Here is a 22047-nt window from a genome sequence, read left to right as displayed (position 1 = left end):
GTTTTCCCCAAGTCGAGTCTGTTTTGCCCGTGACGGTAACTTTAAGGATTTCTCCCCGTCCTTATCTCAAACCTTGAGCCGTTTTTCTTATATCATCTCCCCCTGTTCTCTCGGAGGGTGGGGGGAGTGAGAGAGAGACTGCGTAGTCTGGTCCCGATCAGGGCTGAACTACGACAGTGAAGTAACCCAAATAGTTCAGATTTTGCTAGAGACATTTCAAAGAAGTTTATTTGTAGCTGAGTTTGTTATGAAGTTGTCTGGTTTTTGCTTATACCCAGAGGAAAAAGGGATGAGTGAATTTTTAAAACTGTAGAAATGGATAAACACATCAAATTAAGAAAATATTTCTCAAGTTCTGTCAAAAAATATTTGTTCTTATAACTGCACTGTTAAAGAGCCATTGTCTTACACCCATGAGGTGGCAGAGTTCCAGTGGCTGTAGAAGATTAATAAGGTTTGTAATAGATGTATGATGGGAGAGGTATATGCGTGTCCGCATACAAGACTAGTTTTGTATTGAAGGATTGTTGGAACAAAGGTGTCAGGATAATATGTCCACACAGACATGTATGCTGGCACAGATATATATACATCTCTCAAACTGGTTCCATTAAAGCAATCCAGCCCTTCCTGTGCAAAATTGGCCCTCTCTATATTGCACAGAGGTTTGTGGTGTTTCAGTCCAGAGGGAGTTCAGAGGAAAGGGATGTGTAAAGAAAACCTCAGCAAAAATATAAGGATTATTTAACAATGCAGAGTTTGAAACAGCTTATTAATATTAACTTTGGAACTGCTACCAACATACATTGTAACACAAAGGTGAGACATAAAATATTACTGCTATAAAACATATGAATTTTAAATAGGGTGGAAAATTAACAGCTCATTTAATGTATAATAATACTAAAAGAAACAGTTACTCATCTCCTCTGGGAGCGTATCATTGACCAAAGTTACTGCCTTGTGCAGACAATGCAACCTAGTATAAAAGATCCATCCTGTCTGCCTGGTGTTTTACGGTTGGTGAACAGCCCCGCAGGGAATTCCAACAGAGAATCGCTTGACCTGGGCACACAGAAAGAAGTTTCCTTAAAAACTTCTGAAAAGAAGGGGCAGATAAACTGCCTCTATTATAATCGTACCCGCTATTTAGCATGAATGGCTGACCCCCCTATAACCTGGGTATCTGAAAGTCTACAGGAGAGTTAAGTAACTGCTATAACACAGGGGATGGGTTGAGCCATATAGGAAACAAAATCAAACTTATAAAATTACATTTAATCACTATCTGCTATTTTTCAGTGCATGAACAAATGCTCCTGGGTTACATCTAGTCAGGAAATCACATCATCATGTTAATCACAGGAATCTGAAAACATGAAAAACTCTCATCAGTGATCCTAATTATTCCTGCAGGAACTACAGGTCAGTTACTAAGGAGAAAGTGTTGATAAAAGAAGCATTGGTTTCTGGCAGAACATACTTTACTAGCATTCAGCAGATAATGGACAACTACTTACACTCCACTGTAATACTTTGGTGTAAATAAATTTTCTTAAGATTAATAAAGATAATCTTTCATTTCTATGGTGGGTTTAATCCTGAACCTTCCCAGAGTATTTTACAAATTCTTCTACTGGACTTCAAAATTATAGATCTAAACTAATGACCTCTGAGGGATTTTTTTTTTTTTTCCCTGTGGTCACCAAATCAATCCTTTTTTCAGGAGTTAATAAATGAACCAGTGGCATATCTGTATCTCTGTTGAGGAATGCAGAACTCCTTGTAAAGGCTCTTACAGCAACATTATCCAGTAGCAGAGGACAAGAAATTAAAAAACTTGTATTGCATTGAAGTTATCAGTGGTATATATTTAAAGTAAGCAAAATATTACTGCAGCAGTTGGAATGTACCCCTGGCAACTAACTTTATATGGAATGGACCAAAGGACCTTTCCAGTCACACAGAGCTGTTAACCCACTGTTGTCCTCCATGAGGAAACACCACAGCCGCCTTAACACCATGTGAAAGCTTCAGCTTTCTATTAACTTGGGTTCTGGGATCAGTTCTTATCACAGTTAAGTATGCAAATACCATTTATTCCTTAGCTGTTTCTCATAAGAAGATTTAGTGGTCGAGGCACTGAAATCCATAGCTGTTATGCAATGCTGGTTTGTGAAATCAAGCCTGAAGTGATGTCATTATTGAGGCTTCTACCCCATGCAAATGGTTAAGCTGGTTATTTAGCATAAAAAAAAAATTATTATTGTAATACATTACATGGATTATTCTGATTGATTTTTTTTTATTATATAGATGCTCCTTCTAAAATCGTCTGCATATCTGAAGCTTATGGAACAGAGCCTAAGAAGCATGTAGGAGCGTCAAGAAAAATTTAGACACATTCAGAAAAAAAATGAAGGAAAGCTCCAACTATACTGCTGAGGCACCTCAGAAGCTAAAACTTTCTGCAGGCTCATAAAGTCACATCCTTAGGTACCCCTAAAAGTTTGCTGTATTTCATAAACTGACTACCTAGGCACTTCAGGCCACCTGGAACCCAAAAAGTGGAAATCTTTGATTCTAAGTCCCTTGGCAGTTAAGTATGTTGGGCATGATCAGAGCATATCCAATCTTTTGGGCCACCTTCAAGTAATTTTAAAAAGTTGGTGAAACCACTGATTTCAGAAATCAGACCAGTAGATTCTAAGACCTGTCAGTCGGAAACAGTTTAGAAATACCAACCTCATAATCAAGGAGAAAACCCCAGTCACTATGATATGGGGCTTCTCAGTAAGTGTCTCTGTCTTCTTAGAGTCCTTCCTGCAGGCAGCAATGAAAGAACTGGGGATTCATCAAGCTAGACACAACAGTCACCTGATCTCTAATCTAGTTGTTGAGTTGCTTAGCTGAGAAAGTGATTGTCCTGCTCCCTTGCCTAATTACTTCACATCAATACTGTAAGCAAGGTGAGTGTGTGACAACTGGAAAATGTGTAAATAAAAGTCTCGTAAGGGGAAGTGGCTGGATTATGCAAACTATGAGGAAAGTACTCAAGAGCATTAGGTTCTTAGTAAATATGATTCCTATCTTCCTACATACACATGTTCCTGCTCTTGTTTTTTAAATGAATTGACATTCCTCTTTTAATCTAGGATCTCTTCTCAGACTGCTGGGTGTTCCTGTCACAGGGTCTTCCAGTAAAAACAGTCAGCTGGAGTACTGCTGACTTTAGGTTTTGCCACAGATGCCAAGACAAGTACTCTGAAGCCACTAATGATGTTCAGGTCAGCTCAACAGAATAATAAGGCCATTACTAGGTACCTATCATATTAAAACAGCATATTTTAATTAAAAGGGATACATGAGTCATTAAAAAATCTATTTTTAGATCTTTTTATTCCCATAGATGACATCAAGAAAACAGTCACCCTGTGCTACACTTAAATATCAAAAAATTCACTTGTATTTCAGAAAACCATGTAATATTCAAGGCCACATATGCATGCATATGAATCTCACAGAGAATATAACATCTGAAGAGCATAAATGTTGATGATTCTTCCAAGAGCAGGATCTTGCATGACCTGAATCCCTTCAGGCCGACTTTTTATCCCCTCACTGTGAGAAGAGAGAGCCTGCAGTTTGAAGAGCTCGTTACATAGATCAGTAGATCCCAGCAGAAATCTGTGATGAGTTGTCTGGGGTGATCTAACCCCAATCACTGAGTAACCTTACTCTCTCACACAGTTTTTTTTTTCATCTCTTTGCTGGTAACTCTGTAAGCACTCTCCACTTTAAACCCCTGCTATCTTTCCTTCTCATACCTCCTAGTAACATTTCCTTTTATGTGTCTCAGCATCATCCCATTTTTTAACACAGAGAAAAAGGTTTATAGTCTTCTATCATTCTCTATTTTAGCTAATAGCTTTTGTCTACACTAGTAAAACAGCAAATTCAGCTCTCTTCACAAATCCAAATCATTACCCAGATTTCTTACCTTTCTCTAACAGTTTGTAGCTTCTTTCTTTCCTGATAATGCAATTGTTTTTCCAAGCTGTGAGCTGTACCATCTCCCTCAACAACCATTACAACCTCTACTCAGTCCTCTGAAGACTGAAACTGATTCTCCATCTCTGCCCACAATTCCTTGTTGCAGGCAACTCCCTGGCTGCACATTTCAGCATACAGTCTTTAATGTGGTGCAGGCCATAACCCTATATAAAGAAAATGAAATATATCCCTCCTATTAAATATCCAGTCAGGGGAAAATTATTTGAGAACATTGACCATTAAAATAAGGATAAACTTTAAGATGGTTTGGAGATTTTCTCCTAATGGATGTGCTGTTATTCCTCATTTCAAAAACTTAAGATGTTACATGGGGATCTATTGTTTATTATTTTGGAAAGAAGAGGAAATGCATTAGATAATGGAGAAAGTTTAAAATGAAATGAAAACTCTGGTTGCAGAAATACCTTATAATCCAATTTATTGCAACCTTGTACAGCAACTGCAAAAGAGATATTGACAGACTCAGGCAGTTCAGCGTTTTGCTCATCCTCCCGACAGTTAGCACATGAAAGCTAAGGCACTCTGGATGAGAGCATCACTGGAGATACATCAGTGTCCTGCCTTAGGCCAGTGCCAAACGTGGCCATGTTTTCTCAGTATTACCCCTGTAGATGTGGTCTTTGAGTCTGTGATTCTTCTAAACTGGCAGACAAAAGCAGCTATTGGGAGGAGTGAATTGTGTGATGGATTTAGGTTTCCTTGCAGAGAACGGGAGATTTCTTTTTGCTTTTTGGAAGCTGAGAAACATTACTGCATATTTTTTCTTTTTTTTTTTTTTTTCCATCTGTTGTGGTATTGAAAGCAGTTTGCCAGGGACTGATTCTGACGCTATGCAGCCCTGTGAATTTAGAGACATTTAATAGATGTTTGAGCCTGAGATGGAGAGGCTATGCAGGAGTGTGCCAAACTGCCACTTTCTACATTGAAAAGCATGACACCATTGCTTCTGCCTGACAATGCCTTATTGCTGATGGCTGTGACAGCTCAGAGAGCCCCTCATTAGATAGTTTCTACCTGTTGTGGAAAGCAGGCCCAGGAGACCCGATGAGAGCCAAGTTGCAAGCAACTGCTTGAACCACTGCTGGCCTGGACAGTACTAACTTGCCATAACAAATGACAGTCTACATCTGCTTTTGCTGTGAAACAACAGCTTTGATCGAGCTAGGAACTCATCAGGAAATAAAATTTATATCTAGAACATGCCTTCTAATGAATCTGAATTCACACCAAGTCACTTCTGAGGCACTGGAGAAGTTAGCAGTGAAGGACACCATGCTCCCTGAGCATGATCTATCTCCTGTCACGACTCTCATTTGGTACTGGATATTGCATATTATTAGCACACTCAAAGCCATATTTATAAAAGGAAAGCCAGAATTGCCCGGTAAAACACAGTTCCTATGGGTCAGAATGGACCCTTGACCTTCAAGCAGCTGTGTCTGCTGGTTCTTAGTATCTCTACTGGAGCATCTGGATGACAAATGCAGAAGGATAAAGAGGGGTAGTTCAAGGGAAAAGAAATACAAATAAGAACAACCTGGGAGACTATAACTGGATGAAAGAAACAAGCTTGCTGGTCATGAGGACTGCAGCTGGAAGCCATAGAGAACTAGGAGTTAAGTTCTGTACAAGTCTCTTTAAAATAGCATTCAGACTAATGCTTAACATAATCTGCAACATAATCTCCTTTATTGCTCCAGTAAAAGGTTGGAATTTGTGTATACATGCTGAACATACATGGAAACAGACAGGAAAAATAAACATAAATTAATAATTACATGATGCAATATACATGACAAAGTACTTGGAGGCTCATTAATAATGGAACATGTGCAAAAATAAACTATAGTAAAATCCAAATAAAATGGTCCTGCAATGTGATATTAACTGATATGATTAAACAAACATGTGACCAAGTAATAGTAAACACATGCATTCAACTACTGTGGAATTCAGACTGGCCTCTCAGGCCCAGAAATCACTATTTCACATCATTACCTTTTTAGGAGAAGTTTATGCCAAGTGACCGGTAAAATGTTTTCTTTAGCAATTTTGCCCTGGAAGAGCTGGTGGTTGCAAATCACTGTTTAAAAAAAATGTTTCTTCTCCTTTGTCAGTGATGCAAATCAACAATTTTTTTCTTATTAACAGTAAAAGCATTTGTCACTGCCAGAAAAATGAGACCAAACATGTCTCTAAAATGTAAGTGATGCATATGTATTAACTGCAGGATTGAAAAGAACAAGAGAGAGCACATAACCTAGACCTTTAAAAGACAATTTTTACTATTTTTGAAACAAATGAGCAAACTTATTGGAATCTGACCAAATATACTCTTTTTTGAGCATTCAAATATACGTGTGCTAAGGGAGGCACCATACTCACAGGCAAAGCCTGTTGTCATCATGCATCCTCCATTGCAGCTTACTGCAACAAGATCTGTCGTGGGATCGGTTAAGGGGCACACATTCTCCATTTTATTATGCTGCTGTCTTTTATCAGAATCTGGAGAAATCCAAGTATTCTTCTCAAAAATGTAAAAAAAAAATATATATATTTCTCCACACTTATTACAGATGTGATTCATTGTCTGTGTGCACCCTGCTGATTTCCCAAATATGGATACACACCTCAGTCACATCTCTTTTCCATGCCATGATGAAACCTGGTGCATAGTTACCCTCATCCCCTCAACCACATGCCTACAGTTGTGTCAACAGAGCCTCCTGTTATTTCAGGAATTTGCAGCCTGTTAATAAATATTTTAGGGTTAAAAGTTCGAAGATCTGGGATAGAAGATGGCCACAGAGAGCAGTATGGACTTCTATGTGCAAATGTTGATGGAAATAGTTGAATAAAAATTTTAGAGTATGATACTGCTTCCACAGAAGTAACTGTAAAACTATCAACCATTTCACTGTGACCAAGGTATAAATTACTTTCTACATAAATGTTGGGAAGTCTCCTTTTTTTTATTGCAAATCTCTGCACAGGAAATGCAAGCTGTATTTAGCATACAATTCAAGGGGTATGTTATTGCTAAACAACACAGTCAAACTGAATTTTGGCTTATTATGTATTATTAAATCAAGAACATATAGGTAAGCTATGAAGTTTACAAGTCGGCTTCTAACCTTGACTACAATATTTTTTTTTGCAATCATTTATTTTCTTTTAGCCACATTTTTTAAGTAGTCTTCTCAGTCTGAACACACCTCTCTCACAAACATTAATATTGTATACAAGTATGAGGAAAGACTAAATGATGGAGAACTTTTGTTCTGTAGCTGGATTACTCCATAGGCTGTAGTAGTGTCAAAGAAGCTAGGATGGTCTGTTGTATCCATATTCCACTGTAAACTAAGCACATGCTGGCTACCAGGTAGCATGAGAGACTAGCAATGGCATGGCCCATGGCTTTCAGAATAAAGTAACTAGACGGAATTTAAGGCCAGGTCAGTTTTGACCAAAAGTGATCAAATTTCAGCCATCTACTGGCCATTCAATGTGGAAAACAATGGTGTTTTTAATTCTGTTTGTAGAACCTATTACCACTGCTTTAAAAAAAAAAATATATATAGATTATTTAAATAACTCCTAAGAGCTAGCTAATGTAAAAAATGCATTATCAAAACAAGCTCACCAAAGAGAGATGGAACATTTTCTCAAGAAAGATCTGTAAAGTTATAGATTTTTCTTTTCTCTCAAATAAACTAGAATATATCTAATAAAACTGGTGGTGGTTTTTCAGTGTAAGATTAAACAGAAATGGTACATATTAATTCTGTGGAAAAGAAACTGGTATAATATCACAGGTGTAAAATTAGTAGGGAGGTCTTGGATTTCAGATATACCAATTATAAAATACAACATACATTGCTCAAATGCTTATCAGTCATTCACATAAGGAAATAAACAAAGTGAGCCCAGATTTGTGTCTGTAAGAACTGCACAAGAGCAACACTGGCTCCTTATAGTCAAATGTCAGACCAGCACACTCAAGGAAGTGCAACATCTGGTGAGCAGATACACGTATGCATGACCATCCTGCCTGGTGAACTAGATAAAGCAACATATTCACCTGTGGATCAGCTCACAGGCTAGTTTGATGAACAGGAATACTTGTTAAATGTTCATCCTATGAGTAATGAAAACTTCATGATCTGGCCTTGTGTGATTCAGTACATCTTTAGAGAGAAGATGTTACCAATGCAGATAAATGCAAACATCCAACTGTCTGATTATGTGAAGTGATAAATACACCCACAGTTCCTGCCATGCCTGTAAGACTGTGAACACTGTAGGATTTACTCAGGCAAAACAAGGAATTTAATAAACTGAACTTCTCAGTATGAAAGTCTTACACGTTATAAACATTACCAGCATCATGTTGCCAGAGAGCATTTGATGCGAATGCTTAGAAACAAAATAGTCAAGAAAAAGGCCATTTTTTTACTTTTGCTTCTGAATTGCCTGCCTGCCTTCCTTCTCTCTTTATAATAGGTCTTGTGATATCAACCCTTCCACAAGTGAATCCATGCAAATTCCTGGCAATTTTTAATACAGGAGAGCTACCATAATTTCATGCCTCTTCAAACTCACAGTGAGAGCAATCAAGGGAAAAAGAAATTAAAAACTAATTCTGCTATTTATTCTCCTCATTTACTTTATCAGTCATCCTACTGTCACACTGAATAATAATCAACAAGACTTGATACACACACTTAGCAAAGGGCAGACCTCTCTGAGTGATTCGAGAGAAAACTGCAAACCCAAGGCAAATACCGATACTGAAGGAAAAACTGGATTAATCACAGCAAACATGATGCCAGTATTAACATTTCTGCTCACTCGGCTATCCCAGCAGGCTAAGTATGAAGCAAGTTTACCTAACTAATCGTGTCAATACAGGGGCAAAAAAAAAAAAAAAAAAAGGCTTCAAAGCAGTTTACTACCAGAAATAGCTGCTGGTATGAGGAACGTAAAGTAGACAGCATGTCTACAATGAGGTATAAAATTACAACAGAAGTATTGTGACAGACTACAGATAATTATTGCTTATAATGTCTGGCTGCAATTATACTATTCTGTACCATTTCACATTTAGTAGCTTAGTGCTGGAATTAAGAGGCTGTGATGACTGTTAAGAGGAATCCCATTTAAGTCTCAGTCACTTTGTGGGATTGATTCAGAAGGCCTCAGATAAAACAGAAGATCAAAGTAAAACCATTGTTTAGTTTTCATTTGAGATCCATTCTTGCTGGGTAAACTTCCCAAGCAATTTTAGCCTTAAAGAATCTTAAAAGCCTGAAGTTTTTTGTTGTTGTTTCACCTTTTTTTTTTTATTAAATCAGTTATGAAGAGGGTGAATTTATCAGGATTAGACATGACTGTACAGGACCTTGGGTGTTGAGTGGTGCCTGGATGTGCATTTAAGCCACAGCTGTAATTTGTGTGAAGCGTATCTTTAAGAAAGACGATTTCACTCCCACATCTCTTGATGGAGGAGCATCCATTCAGCTCCAGAAGGAACATTTAGTTGAGTGTTACAACAGAAGAACTGAAAATGAACAAAGCAGAATGGAGTGAAATGTCCCTAGCCCTACATGGCCAGAATTACAAAGGTCCCTTAGGCATCTACTGAGATTGTCCCAAGTGCCCAGGTTCTCTAACTCGTTTTAAAACAAAAACCTGAAAATGTCTCTAGATGTCTAGCTCCCTTTACATCACTGTCTAACCACCTTCACAGATCCGGACCTTAGAAACTTGGTTCCTACAAAAGGGGTACAACTTTCTATACCCATTTTTTTTATCATTTTCTGTGCAAAGTTCTAAGACACCATTTAGGAACTGACTTAGACCAGAGACTGTCTGAAGTGAATTTGTTCTCCTCTGCACTGAAAGGGAGCAGAGTATTATTTACTGTGCCTCTGAGTGCACTATTTCCTGGAACCATTCTACAAAAGCATGTCTGTCTATGTCATTTAGGAGCTTTGTTTTCATCAGATGCCAAAGCAGACTGAAAATGAAACACCAAGAAGAAACAGCTTGATCTACTGAAGATCCAGACATCAGAGATCTACCTTCTTTCCTGACAGTTTGGTCATCGGCTCCTCAGCAGCCCTCTTGGCAAGTTGACGAGAAGTACAGAACACCAAGACAAATAGCTCTTCAGTTGTCAGGATTTCTAAGCATGAAGTTGAGACCAGAGAGTTTCTGTGTCTTAGAGCATGCCCCATGTAGCCCCAACATCAACTGACCCTTCACATTAATCTCTTTCTTATAGCGAATTTTTTAGTAGTATATCAAATTTCCAATAAAGTCAATTTTTACCATTACCTCTCCCTGTCTTTCTGTGCTTCAGGAGGATCCAAGGAGGAGTTTAGGTCCTGATTAGACCAACCTGTCCCTACACAAGTGCTATCCATTTCAGTGTATCCAAAGCTTTTACAGGAACTTGATGGAGCCTGTTCACTCAGACTCAGAAAATCCAAAAATGCTTAAACTTCATTGCTGTTTGCCCTTCTCCTTTCCTCCCAGGAATCAATCTCTGTGCTCTCAGATGTATTCCTCCTTTTTCCGTGGTTACATAAATCTCTTTCCCGCATCCCTTCCTAAGCTTTTCATCCTCCAAAACAGCCCAGACACACAGGGTGTCTACATCCCTCATGAAGTTCAACTTACAACACCTGACTTTGGCTTGCCACACAAAGGACCACAGGAAGAGCTCTGGAAGATGCTCAGCTGCCTAATGCCTCAGAGAAGCTGCTAGTGCTCATTCAAAAGCACCAAAGCATCCTGGCTCTTACCTCTATTTCTTCCAAAGCATTCGTTGGTTTTGAAAACCTCACTAGATGCCTGTCTCATGAAAGACACATAAATACTTTTTCCAAATATAGCCCCAAACATCCTTACATGGAATAAAAATGTCCACTGCAGACAAAATCTCTATGCAGGTTTAGTGACAAATAAATATTATTAAGACAATTAATAATGTCCCTAAATATACACCAAACATTTCACAAAACAACCAACTGATCTTTAAAGAAAATTTGCCTTTTCCCCTGGATATAGTTTTCTCCTAGCAGAGGGAAAGAATTATGCTGTCCAAAAGGAGAGTTATAAATTTTACTACTGGGCTAAATACAATGTGTGCATAAATCTGGCAATGGTGAAGTGTTGTTAAATAGATAAACGTTCAGTTTTTTAGCCCCATCATATATCAAAAGGACCTTCCCCTACACTCTTCATCCTGTCAGCTGTGAGCATTTTCAATGGTGGAAGAAAACTCACTTTATTGTTTGAAAAATACCTGTGGAAATCTAAGCTCTCCCAGTTAAAAAAGAAAAGCTGACCTTCACAGTACAATGTGAATAAGCAGCAGCCTGCTAGGTTTTCCAGCCTTAGAGAGGTTCATGGCCATACCCAAGTCTCTTCCAAAGCACACATTTTGTTCTCCAATGCAAAACTGAAGAAAAATGCACAGCAGAAAGACCTTTGGCTCATCCTGGCCTGCTACCAGGGAAGTATCCTTCCCACTCTCGTGCTTCGGTTTCCACACCATCAGCCTCCTCAGTTATTGCAGATTTTTCCTGCTGATACAGTCATCCCTTGCATCCCTTGCATCCCTTGCATCCCTTGCATACAAGGACACATCCTGTTAGCTCATGGTTTTTCTCTGTGGGTTTCCCAGTAGTTGGTACTCCATGATCAGACATGGAATGAAGTCCTATCCCATGAGCTCATGGTCTGTCTGCAAGACATGTTGTAATGTGCATTCATGCCAACCACGATCAGCTACAGCCTGGAGCCCAGCTCGGAGATTTTCTTCTTATCACTTTCCAGCGATGAAGTCTTTCCTGGGCACAAGTCCACACTCATATTTCCCCATATGTTACTTGATAAATTGTATGTAAGAGTGAAGAAGGAGTCAACATGATCCATACATTCATGAATACACAGCATTTCCCATTCACTACTGTAGCTATACAAATTTCTTTAGTGTATAGTCTTTACTAAGTTAAATCAAGTTTAATATCACAGGAACCTGTCATGTCACTTATCCAGAAAGCACCATTCACAATTTAAAGCCCTATAAAAATGATAATAAGAAGAGAAATTATGTTTCTCATTGACTGCCACAGATGAAATGAAGCTTATTTTCTTTTTAGTAAGTACTTATATGGTACTCATACCCTCTTATCTATTGCCTGAGGCCCTAATTCTTGGCAAGAAAATCCCTATCAATCCTTGTTTGTGCCAAGTCATCGCAGTGTAACAGTGTTTCCAGAAAAAGGTGCAATTTAATAATAAAGTTTAAGATTATTACAGTCAGAACCAGTGTGGGCAAGGATAGATCACTTGTGGTTTTTGCTTTAGAATGTCTGGAAAAAAATGTTTTCTAATAAAAAATCCCCCAAAATTATGATTATTGTATCAGGGAGGACACAAAAGCAGAGAAATCTGGACAAAACTTGATTGCACATTTGGAAATTCTGGTTATTGAGCTGTGAATCTTTACAGTTCATAGATTCCTACATATTAAATAGATCCTAAATTTACATGATGTTACTGGTATTTTGCAAATTCCACCTTGAAGGAAGATGTTTCCCTCATGTGGGAGATTTTTATGTGGTTTATTTGGACTACAACTGTCCAGTGCAGGGAATAACTTCTATGTCTGGAATTTGCATTTTCCTGGAACACCAAGTCCCAGAATCACACCTCGCAGGGAGAAAAATTGCATATCCCTTATTAAAATCCCTCTTCTTCTGAACAGGCAGGTGTCGTGTTGAATGGATACTCATTTATAGAGACAGAGTGAGAAAAGATGGTGATGCCAAAAACCTGTTCCAGGCATATCACTGAGGAGAAGAGTGGACAAACAAAAATCACGGTACTAAAAAGACAGGAACATCTCTGCAAGAATTTTGTATTGATACGATTTTTTCCCCTTCCTTCCTTCTTTCCCCTCTCTCTTTCTTTTCCCCCCTTCCTTTATTTCTTTTTTTCTCCCTCAATTCTTTTTTCTTCCTTCCTTTCTTCCTTCTTTCTTTCCTCGCTTTCCTTCATCTTTGCTCCTTGTGTGTGTGTGTGTGTACTTATATTCTTAGTAGAAAAATAACCCAGAATAATTTGAGACTTCAAGCTGAATTTCCTCAATGCTTCTGGCTTAAAAGTGGAGTAAAACAAAGTGGTGAGCCTCTTACAGAACAACGTACTTGGAATGTTTCTTAGCATTTCCTTACATACAGAATGGGGGAAATAAATAGTTCAGATTCCTCCTCTTCTCAGGCAATATGAACACACCAACAGCTTGAAAAATGATTTAATCTACATAAAACAGGAAATTCTGTGTGGGATGCCCACTTCTCTTGAAGCTGAATAACTCTATATAAAATATTTAGCTTTGGGGGGCAGACAGACAGAAAGAATGATTATAGGAAAGCTTGTTACTCAGGGAATGTATGAAGAATATCAAACTTCCAATTCATATCTCACAGAGGAATTAGAGGTTTTCTAAAGGTGAAACAACACATGACACTCCTGTTCTTGAATGCCACTAAAGTCAGCAATTTCTGAAAGGCAGACAACTGCATTTCATGTTGGTGCTCTGAATCACAAAGTCAGTTTGTGCTATCTTTTTTCATCTGTCACATAGTGAGTCACAGTCTCTTTATTTCCTTTTATTTTTACATATTTTATACAAAATATAACAGCAAAACTGAGAGCAGCTTCATGCTCAAATGTCCTGTGTTACATTGTGCTCACAAAGAGAAACAGCTCCTCAAAACAGCCAACACAAAAATAGTTAATGAATGATGGGTAAAAATTGAGCACATAGAATAGTCATGATTGAAATTTTTCCTTTTTCTGGAGCCTGGAAATCTCAGCATAGGTCCACACCGGCACCCAGAGTCAGCCTTAGCACTACCTTCTAACCGAGTCCACAAAGCATTTCCACAAACCATTTGCATGAGAATTTTCTCATCTTGGGATCCAGAAACCTTGATGAACATTAATGCCTGGTATCAAACATGACTTGCTGAAAGGTGCCATGCACATCATGAAATACGGGCTACCGTATCGTCCTCCTATGTAGTGCACAAGAGGCATATAGACCCAGACTTTTCCCATGCTTTTTCTTCTCGGCCTGTTTGTGCCCATGACAAGCCATATCCATGAGAACTCATATATTCTCATGGGGCCGTGGGGACCCCAGAAAGAGTAAACCCTTGTTTAAGATATCTGTCATCCAACCTGACACATCCAACCTAAGTGTCTGAGCCCATGAACCGAAGGGGAGAGAAAAATTACTCTCTGCATCTTTAGGCTGTCTGGCCCAGCCCCAGCTCTTCTGAAGTACACACCCAATGCAGTTCAGCAGATTGAGCTGTCAGAAAGCCAGCTGTTAAAGAAGGCCAAAAGTCTCTTCTTCTTCTGTTATTTTACGGACTCTTCCCCGTTTTAACATATGTCCTGGTTTCAGCGGGGATGGAGTTAATTTTTCTCTCAGTAGCCCATGTGCTTTGGATTTTGTGTGTGAAGAATGTTGATAAACACCCTGATGATATGAGTTGATGTGAATGAGACCAAGCACTGTCCGGCTTTCCAAGTCTCGCTACTGTGCAGATGCAGGAAACTGGGAGAAAGAGACAGAATAATTGACCCAAATTGGCCAAAGAGAGTATTCCATGCCATAAACGTCATGCTCAGTATATAAATGGGGGGTGGCCAGGGCAAGTATCTGCTTTGCTGGCATCCATCCCTCTCTCTCGCTCACTGGCATCATTCCCCCTATCTTGCTAGCCCCCCTTTTTCACTCCTTTGCTTGCTACTTGGTTCCATTTCCATGATCACTGCTCGGGACGGGCTGTATCAGTCATTGGGACATCGGGTGGTGAGAAAACATATATTTTTCATTTTGTATATATTAATATCCTTATTTTCTGTTATTATTGTAGTTTTGCTTTGCTATTCTACTAAACTGTCTTCATCTCAACCCATGAGTTTTCCTTTTTTCCCAATTCCCTCCCCAACGCCAGCTGGGGAAGGGGAGGGGGAGCGAGAAACTGTGTGGTAACTCGGGCTAAACCATCACAGTTAGAGAGGAGCCTGGAAGGAAGTTGATTCATGAGACTCCCCCAAAGGACCCACAAATACATCATAGAGAGGCAGCTTGGGGCAGCTGCTGTGAAATAAGGAAGAGGTATGTGAAGGCTTAAACACCTTGGCGGGGATTACTTTTACTATGGACCTCAATATTAACATAGACCAAGCCTAAATATCAAACTATATAACTTGTGGTTTTAATAGGAGTTATAACCGCCTTCATTTTCAGTCACTTTATGTAAACTAGGTAGACATTCTTGAAATACAGCAGGGCAAGTGTGAATCCCTGTCACTCCCACACCATGAAGTGGAGCTTAAGCTAAAGCTGTTATTGTGCGAGTAAAAGCTCTTTACTAATGACCTTGGACATCATCTGAAGGCTGGCACAAGGGAGGACTTTCCAGTGCACTACAAGAACCATGTTTGAGACAGGACAATATGTCAAGGTACTTGGGACTGCCACGGCTGGACCCTCAAAGGCAAAATCCATGTGCCCTGGGACGGGACGTACAAACCTCAAAGGCAGATTTGGATGGGGTGGTAAGAGGGGTGCTGCAGTCTTTTTATTTTCTTCTTTTCTAGTCCCTCAGTTTATTTTTGTGACGGAGAGAAGTTCACAGCTGCATTACCTAAATACAGGAATTTTCAGGGCAAAAGAGTGAGGCCAGCTGTGGTAAATTAGTTAAGTCCTCTGGCTCATTATATCAGAGACATGCTCTGATAAGTTGAGACTGGCGACTGTTACAAATGCACAGCCTGGGAGGAAAAAAAATACTAGTGTGAAGTTTTGGACCTTTTCTTCATAAAGTTGCTTTAATTAGAAAACCAGACTCTAGGAGGCTTTCTACTGTGAAAGTCTGATTGTCACAGAGGATTGGGGGTGGGATACTCATGTTTGCCCATCCAGTTACTAAGCTGTCCGTTCCGTGTATCTCAGTTTGTGTCCTTTGTTCAAAAGTGCCTCTTATTGCCTGGGCCCACAAAGGGTAGAGAGAAGAGACATTTATTCCACAAGCACAAAGAACCACTTTGAAGACATAGCTCTTTGTTCACCTTCAAACATTCCTCCTGGTGTCAGTTAAGGAGTATTGAAATTTGTCTGCATTGGTTGTTTAAAAAAAAAATTACACAGGTGTCTGAAAGACAGAACAAGCCCTTGTCCCATACTTCTGCAATAGTTTATGCTGCAACAAGTCAGCAGAAACAGTGAGAACTCACCCCAAGACAAAGAGAATGGGTGCCAAAATGGTCATGATGCCAGCCCAGGATGGAGGAGAGTTGTGGCTCCTTGTGTTGCTACTTGTGTGTGTGTGGTTGGACAGGCGATGGGTGCCTATGGACCTGTGCTTTACATTCATGTCCCTCACCTCTTTAGGGGTGCAATGGCCTTGCTAGCATTTTTTCATTTCATTCAGTGTAAACAAGTGAGAGTCTGTAAGGTATTCAGGGAAAGATCTAAGAAAATATATGGATGCTTGACACAGTATATTTCACTCCAACAGAGAAATGCAAATTTCTGCATGTCAGCTACTACCTGATTGCCAGAGGTATCTAAACTTGCTCCATGACACATACGGCAAAGCTGATGCTTCCAGAAAATAGCAAACCTTCTGCAGGTGGTCAGTGCACATGCAATTACTGTTAATGCTTTTGAAGCCTCTCAAACTCTGCATGTGCATTGGCCAGAGAGGTAGCAAACTCTGATATACTGATCAGAAAAAAATCAGGCACAAGTAGCCTGACCAACTCAGGTTATATGCAGAGTGAGTGCAGTTAGGCATTCAGTTGTGTAGTATGTCATGAATCTCCCTATGCACAACTTTTTGGGCTCCAAAGACCATGTATCAAAAAACTAGTAATTGTACTTCCTCGGTTTGTTGTTAATACTGCAGTGACTCACGCCCTTGGAAGCACCAATGGGAGATTTGCCTATATTTCAAAACTCCTAGGATGTTAAAAAAAATATTATTTTGAACAATCTCAGATTAGTGACCCACTTTGAAGAGGGCTGGGGAGAGAGAGAGAAGAATCCGACTGAGAGAAAATTAGCATAATATCAGGCCAGAGAAGGAACGCTGCCAACGTAGACACCACATTTCCCTTGAACCTCCAACAAAAGGTAGGATTCTTAAGAGAAAGCACAAGTTTCCTTATGAAATAGGAGAAAAAGTATATGTGTTTACATGGTTTTTGTTTTGTTCAAATCATCAAAGGACTGAGGAGGAAGATGTGAGGGATGAGGAGCATATGAGGGAGGCAGAAACATCAAACTAGTTTGGCATCCCTCCAAGACTAGTTAGAGAAGTTCAAAAATCCTCCAGGACCATAAAATTTGCCCAATTTTAATGATAACACAGTCACAGTCCCTCATTAGCCTTATTATAGCAAATAATTTCTCTGTCCTGGGATTTTACTCATGAGCCGGTGGCTATGCTAGGAAATGGGAGTGTTCCTGCAAACTGTGTTTTAAAAACACTACTGTCACGCAGAGGAGTTGTATCAGCAATCCACATTGCTGTGAATATTTTTGCAAAGACTGCCCAGGAAAAAACCTTTGTCAGACACTAGTGCAATTCATATAGTGGGTATGACTGAGCTGAAAGGGAAAAAGAAAGAAAAAAGAAGGAGTAAACTTGACTTTTCCGTGGAAGATAAAGCAAGATGAAGATAAAAAATAAAAGCAGTGGGCAAACCAAGCTGTTCTCTGATACTCCAGGAACACATTTAATGTAATTTATTGCTTGAGTGTAGCTCGACTGCTGTGTTTTGGGAGTCCTGCTAAGGCTCTTCTCAAGACCATGGATGACGGGAACTTTTACGTTCAGACAAGTTTGGAAGCCTACACCATTAGCAAGTGACTTTATATGTCACTGCACAAGGGTGCACAGGCTGGCTGTGGGGTGTCTAATGTAGCAGTGGGTAGGAAGAGGGTGTAGACTAGGGAATATCAGAAAAAACGTATGCACAATTACCATGAACAGTTATGTGGGTAATCTTTGAATCCAGATTTTCCTTATCAGTGCCGTCAGTGGGTGTTTCAGGACCCTTTTTAAGCAGTATTTTGGTGAAAATCTTTACAGTTTATTCCTATAATATATACTGATTAAAATAACAATTCAACAAGGAGCTAAACTCCTCTTTAACACTCCTCTTTAACTCCTCTTTAGGAGTGAACTAATGCCCCAGGAATATTCCAATATTGGTTTATTTGATGTCATTCTTAAAAGCACTCAAAAATATTTTCAGAATGTGTAGCTCACCTCTAGTTCAGATGCTTTACTAATATATATTTATGCCTAATGCTCTGTATTTGGTGAAAAAAAAATGTACAAAGAGAAGCTCTCAAATGTACATGCAAGTGCCATGGCTTTTCCACCCTGACACTCCTGGGTCAAGGATTTAGAGGCAATCAGAAATTTTGCCACATCAAATTACTATACCCTGAACAGGCTGAGCTCATTGAGCTTTTGTCCTCCTTGATCCAGCCCAGAAGGTATCTGGTCACTCTCCCAGTTTCAACATAATGAAGGTAGTTCTTAAGTGAATGATGAATCAAGCTTTGGCCTAACCTCCCAAGAGACTTCCCTTAGAGTTGGGTGCCAAGCCCCGGGTTATAAAGACAGGGCAGGCTTTGAGGGGTTTTGAAGAAGGCTCAGCCTGCATGTTGAATAACTGCCAGAGCACAATGAAGATCAAGTATTTATGGCACCCAGCTTGGGAGGACTTGAGTGTGTTGGTAGCACCAAGCCAACGAGCCAGCTGGAGCTGCCCAGACTTCCCTGAGGATCAGCAGTTTTAGAACAGGATAAAAATTGTACTTTATCTGAACTTCCAAGTGATGAGACATGGCCATCACATCTGAACAGACTCTATATGGGGCTGCTTCATTTAATGTGTTCACCCTCGTTCAAAATTGCTCACAAAAATACAGAGGAGACTGACACTTCTCCACAGATAGGTATTTGCTGTTTGTCTCAGTTTCTTGACAGGAAAGAAATTTTGTGCTGCTGCTAGCTTTCAGTAGCTACAAAAGATGACTTTTTAAAAGAGGAAGGTATAATTTTGCTTTCCTTATATAGCTGTATTTCATTTAGATTCCAGAGCATTTACAACTCGAGCAGAAGGATACCAGCTCAATCAGTTGGTTCCAAGTAAGTTTACAGCTGTGGCATTCGCCAGTGACAATTTATAGTTAACCAGCAAAATTTACACAGAAATATCTGACACTGAGTAGACAGGGCGATCCCAATAATTTAGTTTAACATATCCAATTTTGCAACTGCAACCATGTTTGATGGAAAATACTCCCAGTCATTTTCTGCCAGTATCTATAATGAGAATCAGAAATGTGATGTTGTAGCTTAAGCAGTCTGAGAACTTACTGATTCCTGAGTGTTCATAACAGCTTCCATTTCATAGCTATAGAAATTGCCTTTAAGATGGACAAATACATGTGTGCTAATATACACATTGGAAAGTTTTAAAGAAAAGTCCTGGGATCAAATTTCTCCATTTTATAGGTTGCTGTGGAAACAGATTAGCCCTCTGGAAATAAAAACCAGTGTTTGACTATAATGCAAAGAACAATCCATAGGATGTGGCATGAAAGGAAAGAACAGCTGGGAGTTGGAACAGTGTAAGCTGACATGTCAGACAGTAGCCAGACAAAGTGAGCCAGGGACTGTCTGAAAAAAAAGGTGTGGGGGGGGGGTAAGTAAGAACTAAGCACTGTCAACAAAGTCTGCAAAACGGTCCAGCTGTTCACTCTCATCATAACTAAGAAAATAAGGAAAGAATTCCAGGTCTGGGGATTAAATTTATGAAGAGAAGAAAACCTGAATGGAAAGAGTGAATAGGATTTCAGACAAAACAGACCCCGCACGGAGGTTTTTATTCGGAAATAACTTGGAAAGCACAACACTGGGTTCCGGACAAAACATACATCCCTCCACAACTTTGCTTATAAAAGGGCAGAAGGAATCTTTGTACACTGCATTAAGCAGTCTTTTACAGAAAACATCATTGGTATAATTTCATTGTTTCAGGCTGAGCATTAATGTCCTAGGAAGTTAAATAGATTTAGAGAATTTGAAAAAAAGGCATATCCAGCATCCCAGAAAGGGCTAAAAGGTGAACAAGTTTCACCACAAATCCCTACTGGAACCTGAAATGAAAGCCTAAAGGACTTCTGATATACTGTAAATAGCCAGTCAGCTCCTAGAGCTTTAAGTGATGTCTGGTCTTTTGTTCAGACAATGGACAATTGAATCCAAGATGAACAGTTCCCAGGATTATGTGTGCACTGAGCGGCATAAAGGGAAAGAGAAGTGTTAGAGAGGTTAATTCAGAGACATGCTTACCTCCCAAACAAAGGCATTCAGCAGTACAGAACCTGATTAGAGACTCTTCAAGAAATACAAATAATGTCACTCACGTTACATAAGCAGCTGGGACTATGCACGGGTGCATAGTTAAAAAATAATAATGAATGCACTTTCTTCTCTCTGTATTTTTTCTTTTTCTTTTTTGAGTAATGGCCTCTCTGTCCAGTGATCTCTTAGGAGCAAAGGCAGCTAAATAGCTAGCAAGATGATTGATTAAGAAGATGCTTTGTTTCCATTGTCTATATGATCACTCCAGGCATTCGGCAATCTAATCTGTTAACCCCTGCATCAGTAAGTACGTTATAAATCAGGAATAAAAATCATAAATGCCTAGTGAGGAAACTTCATATTCTTTAGATGAAACTAATTACGAGTGTGGATTTCATTAGTGATAGGACAGCTCTGAAATATCATTCGTAGTTATTCATCTATGCTCTGGTACCCAAAGATAACACTTGCAAATGCCATGGTAATAACAGGATAAACAGGTTTAACTAATATCCAAAATAGCATGTCGTCTGGGGTTTCAACATTTACATTTGATGCCACTTAATTGAGCAAGGTGTGATGTAGCAGGGCACAAGATACACTAAGCTTTCATAAACCTCTCACTTTTATCATGGTCATGGTACATTTGTGTATGTCATCTACCAGTTCTTGCTTTTGTTTATGTCCAGCAGCATAGTCACCTTTGCCAAACATGGTCTTAAGTATCTTAATCTGCTTGCTACTTTGCTTTTTTAATTTATTTCAGTAGATAAGGAAAAACCCCTTCCTGACCTTCACAGTCTTTCTGCATGTCTCCCTTGCCACTCTCCTAACCTTCAGCATCTAATAATAAAAAAGGCCAGGTTTCCAGCGGTGATGTGTGGCCTGTGGTTCAGCAGGCAAGGAGGCACCTCCGAACACAATCCTGGCCCCTCCACCTGCCGAGATCCCTCTGCTAGAAAGCCACAGCTCTCGGTGTTAAAATCCTGCAGTTTCAGCCTGGGTCCTGTGAAAAGGTGTCCTGACATCCCATCAGAACTGCAGTCACTTGGGGATTGTCTTTCTTCACACTTACACAGAGCTGAGATCGATATGAGTACTAAAGCCAACAGCCCACAGGGGCAGGTTGGCAGCTGTTTGTGGTAAAAGCCCCTTGATTCAGATCGGCAAGAAAAGCTGAGACTAAAGGGCACATGGAATTGCTCAGACTTTTGCACGTACCTGTACGCTGCAGAGAGGAGCAGAAAGTGGGAGAACAGTAGTTTAAGTTGCATCATGTCCTGGAGAATAAAGCTTGAGATTCTGCTACACTTCTTCATAGGGGCATTTTTCAGTTTCACTTGCTCGGCGACCATCGCCTTAAGAGACGAGTAACTGCACTGGATTGGAGTTGAACGTGTCAACATTGTCCCACAGAAGGAGTTGTGTAGCTTGGCTGACTCCCATGTTTTCTGAGGGAAGCAAATCTCAGATATGTACACTGACTTCA

This window comes from Chlamydotis macqueenii, chromosome 1 (assembly GCF_036417535.1).
Source record: "Chlamydotis macqueenii isolate bChlMac1 chromosome 1, bChlMac1.mat, whole genome shotgun sequence".
Taxonomy (NCBI): domain Eukaryota; kingdom Metazoa; phylum Chordata; class Aves; order Otidiformes; family Otididae; genus Chlamydotis; species Chlamydotis macqueenii.
Note: the sequence above shows the minus strand (reverse complement) of the source record.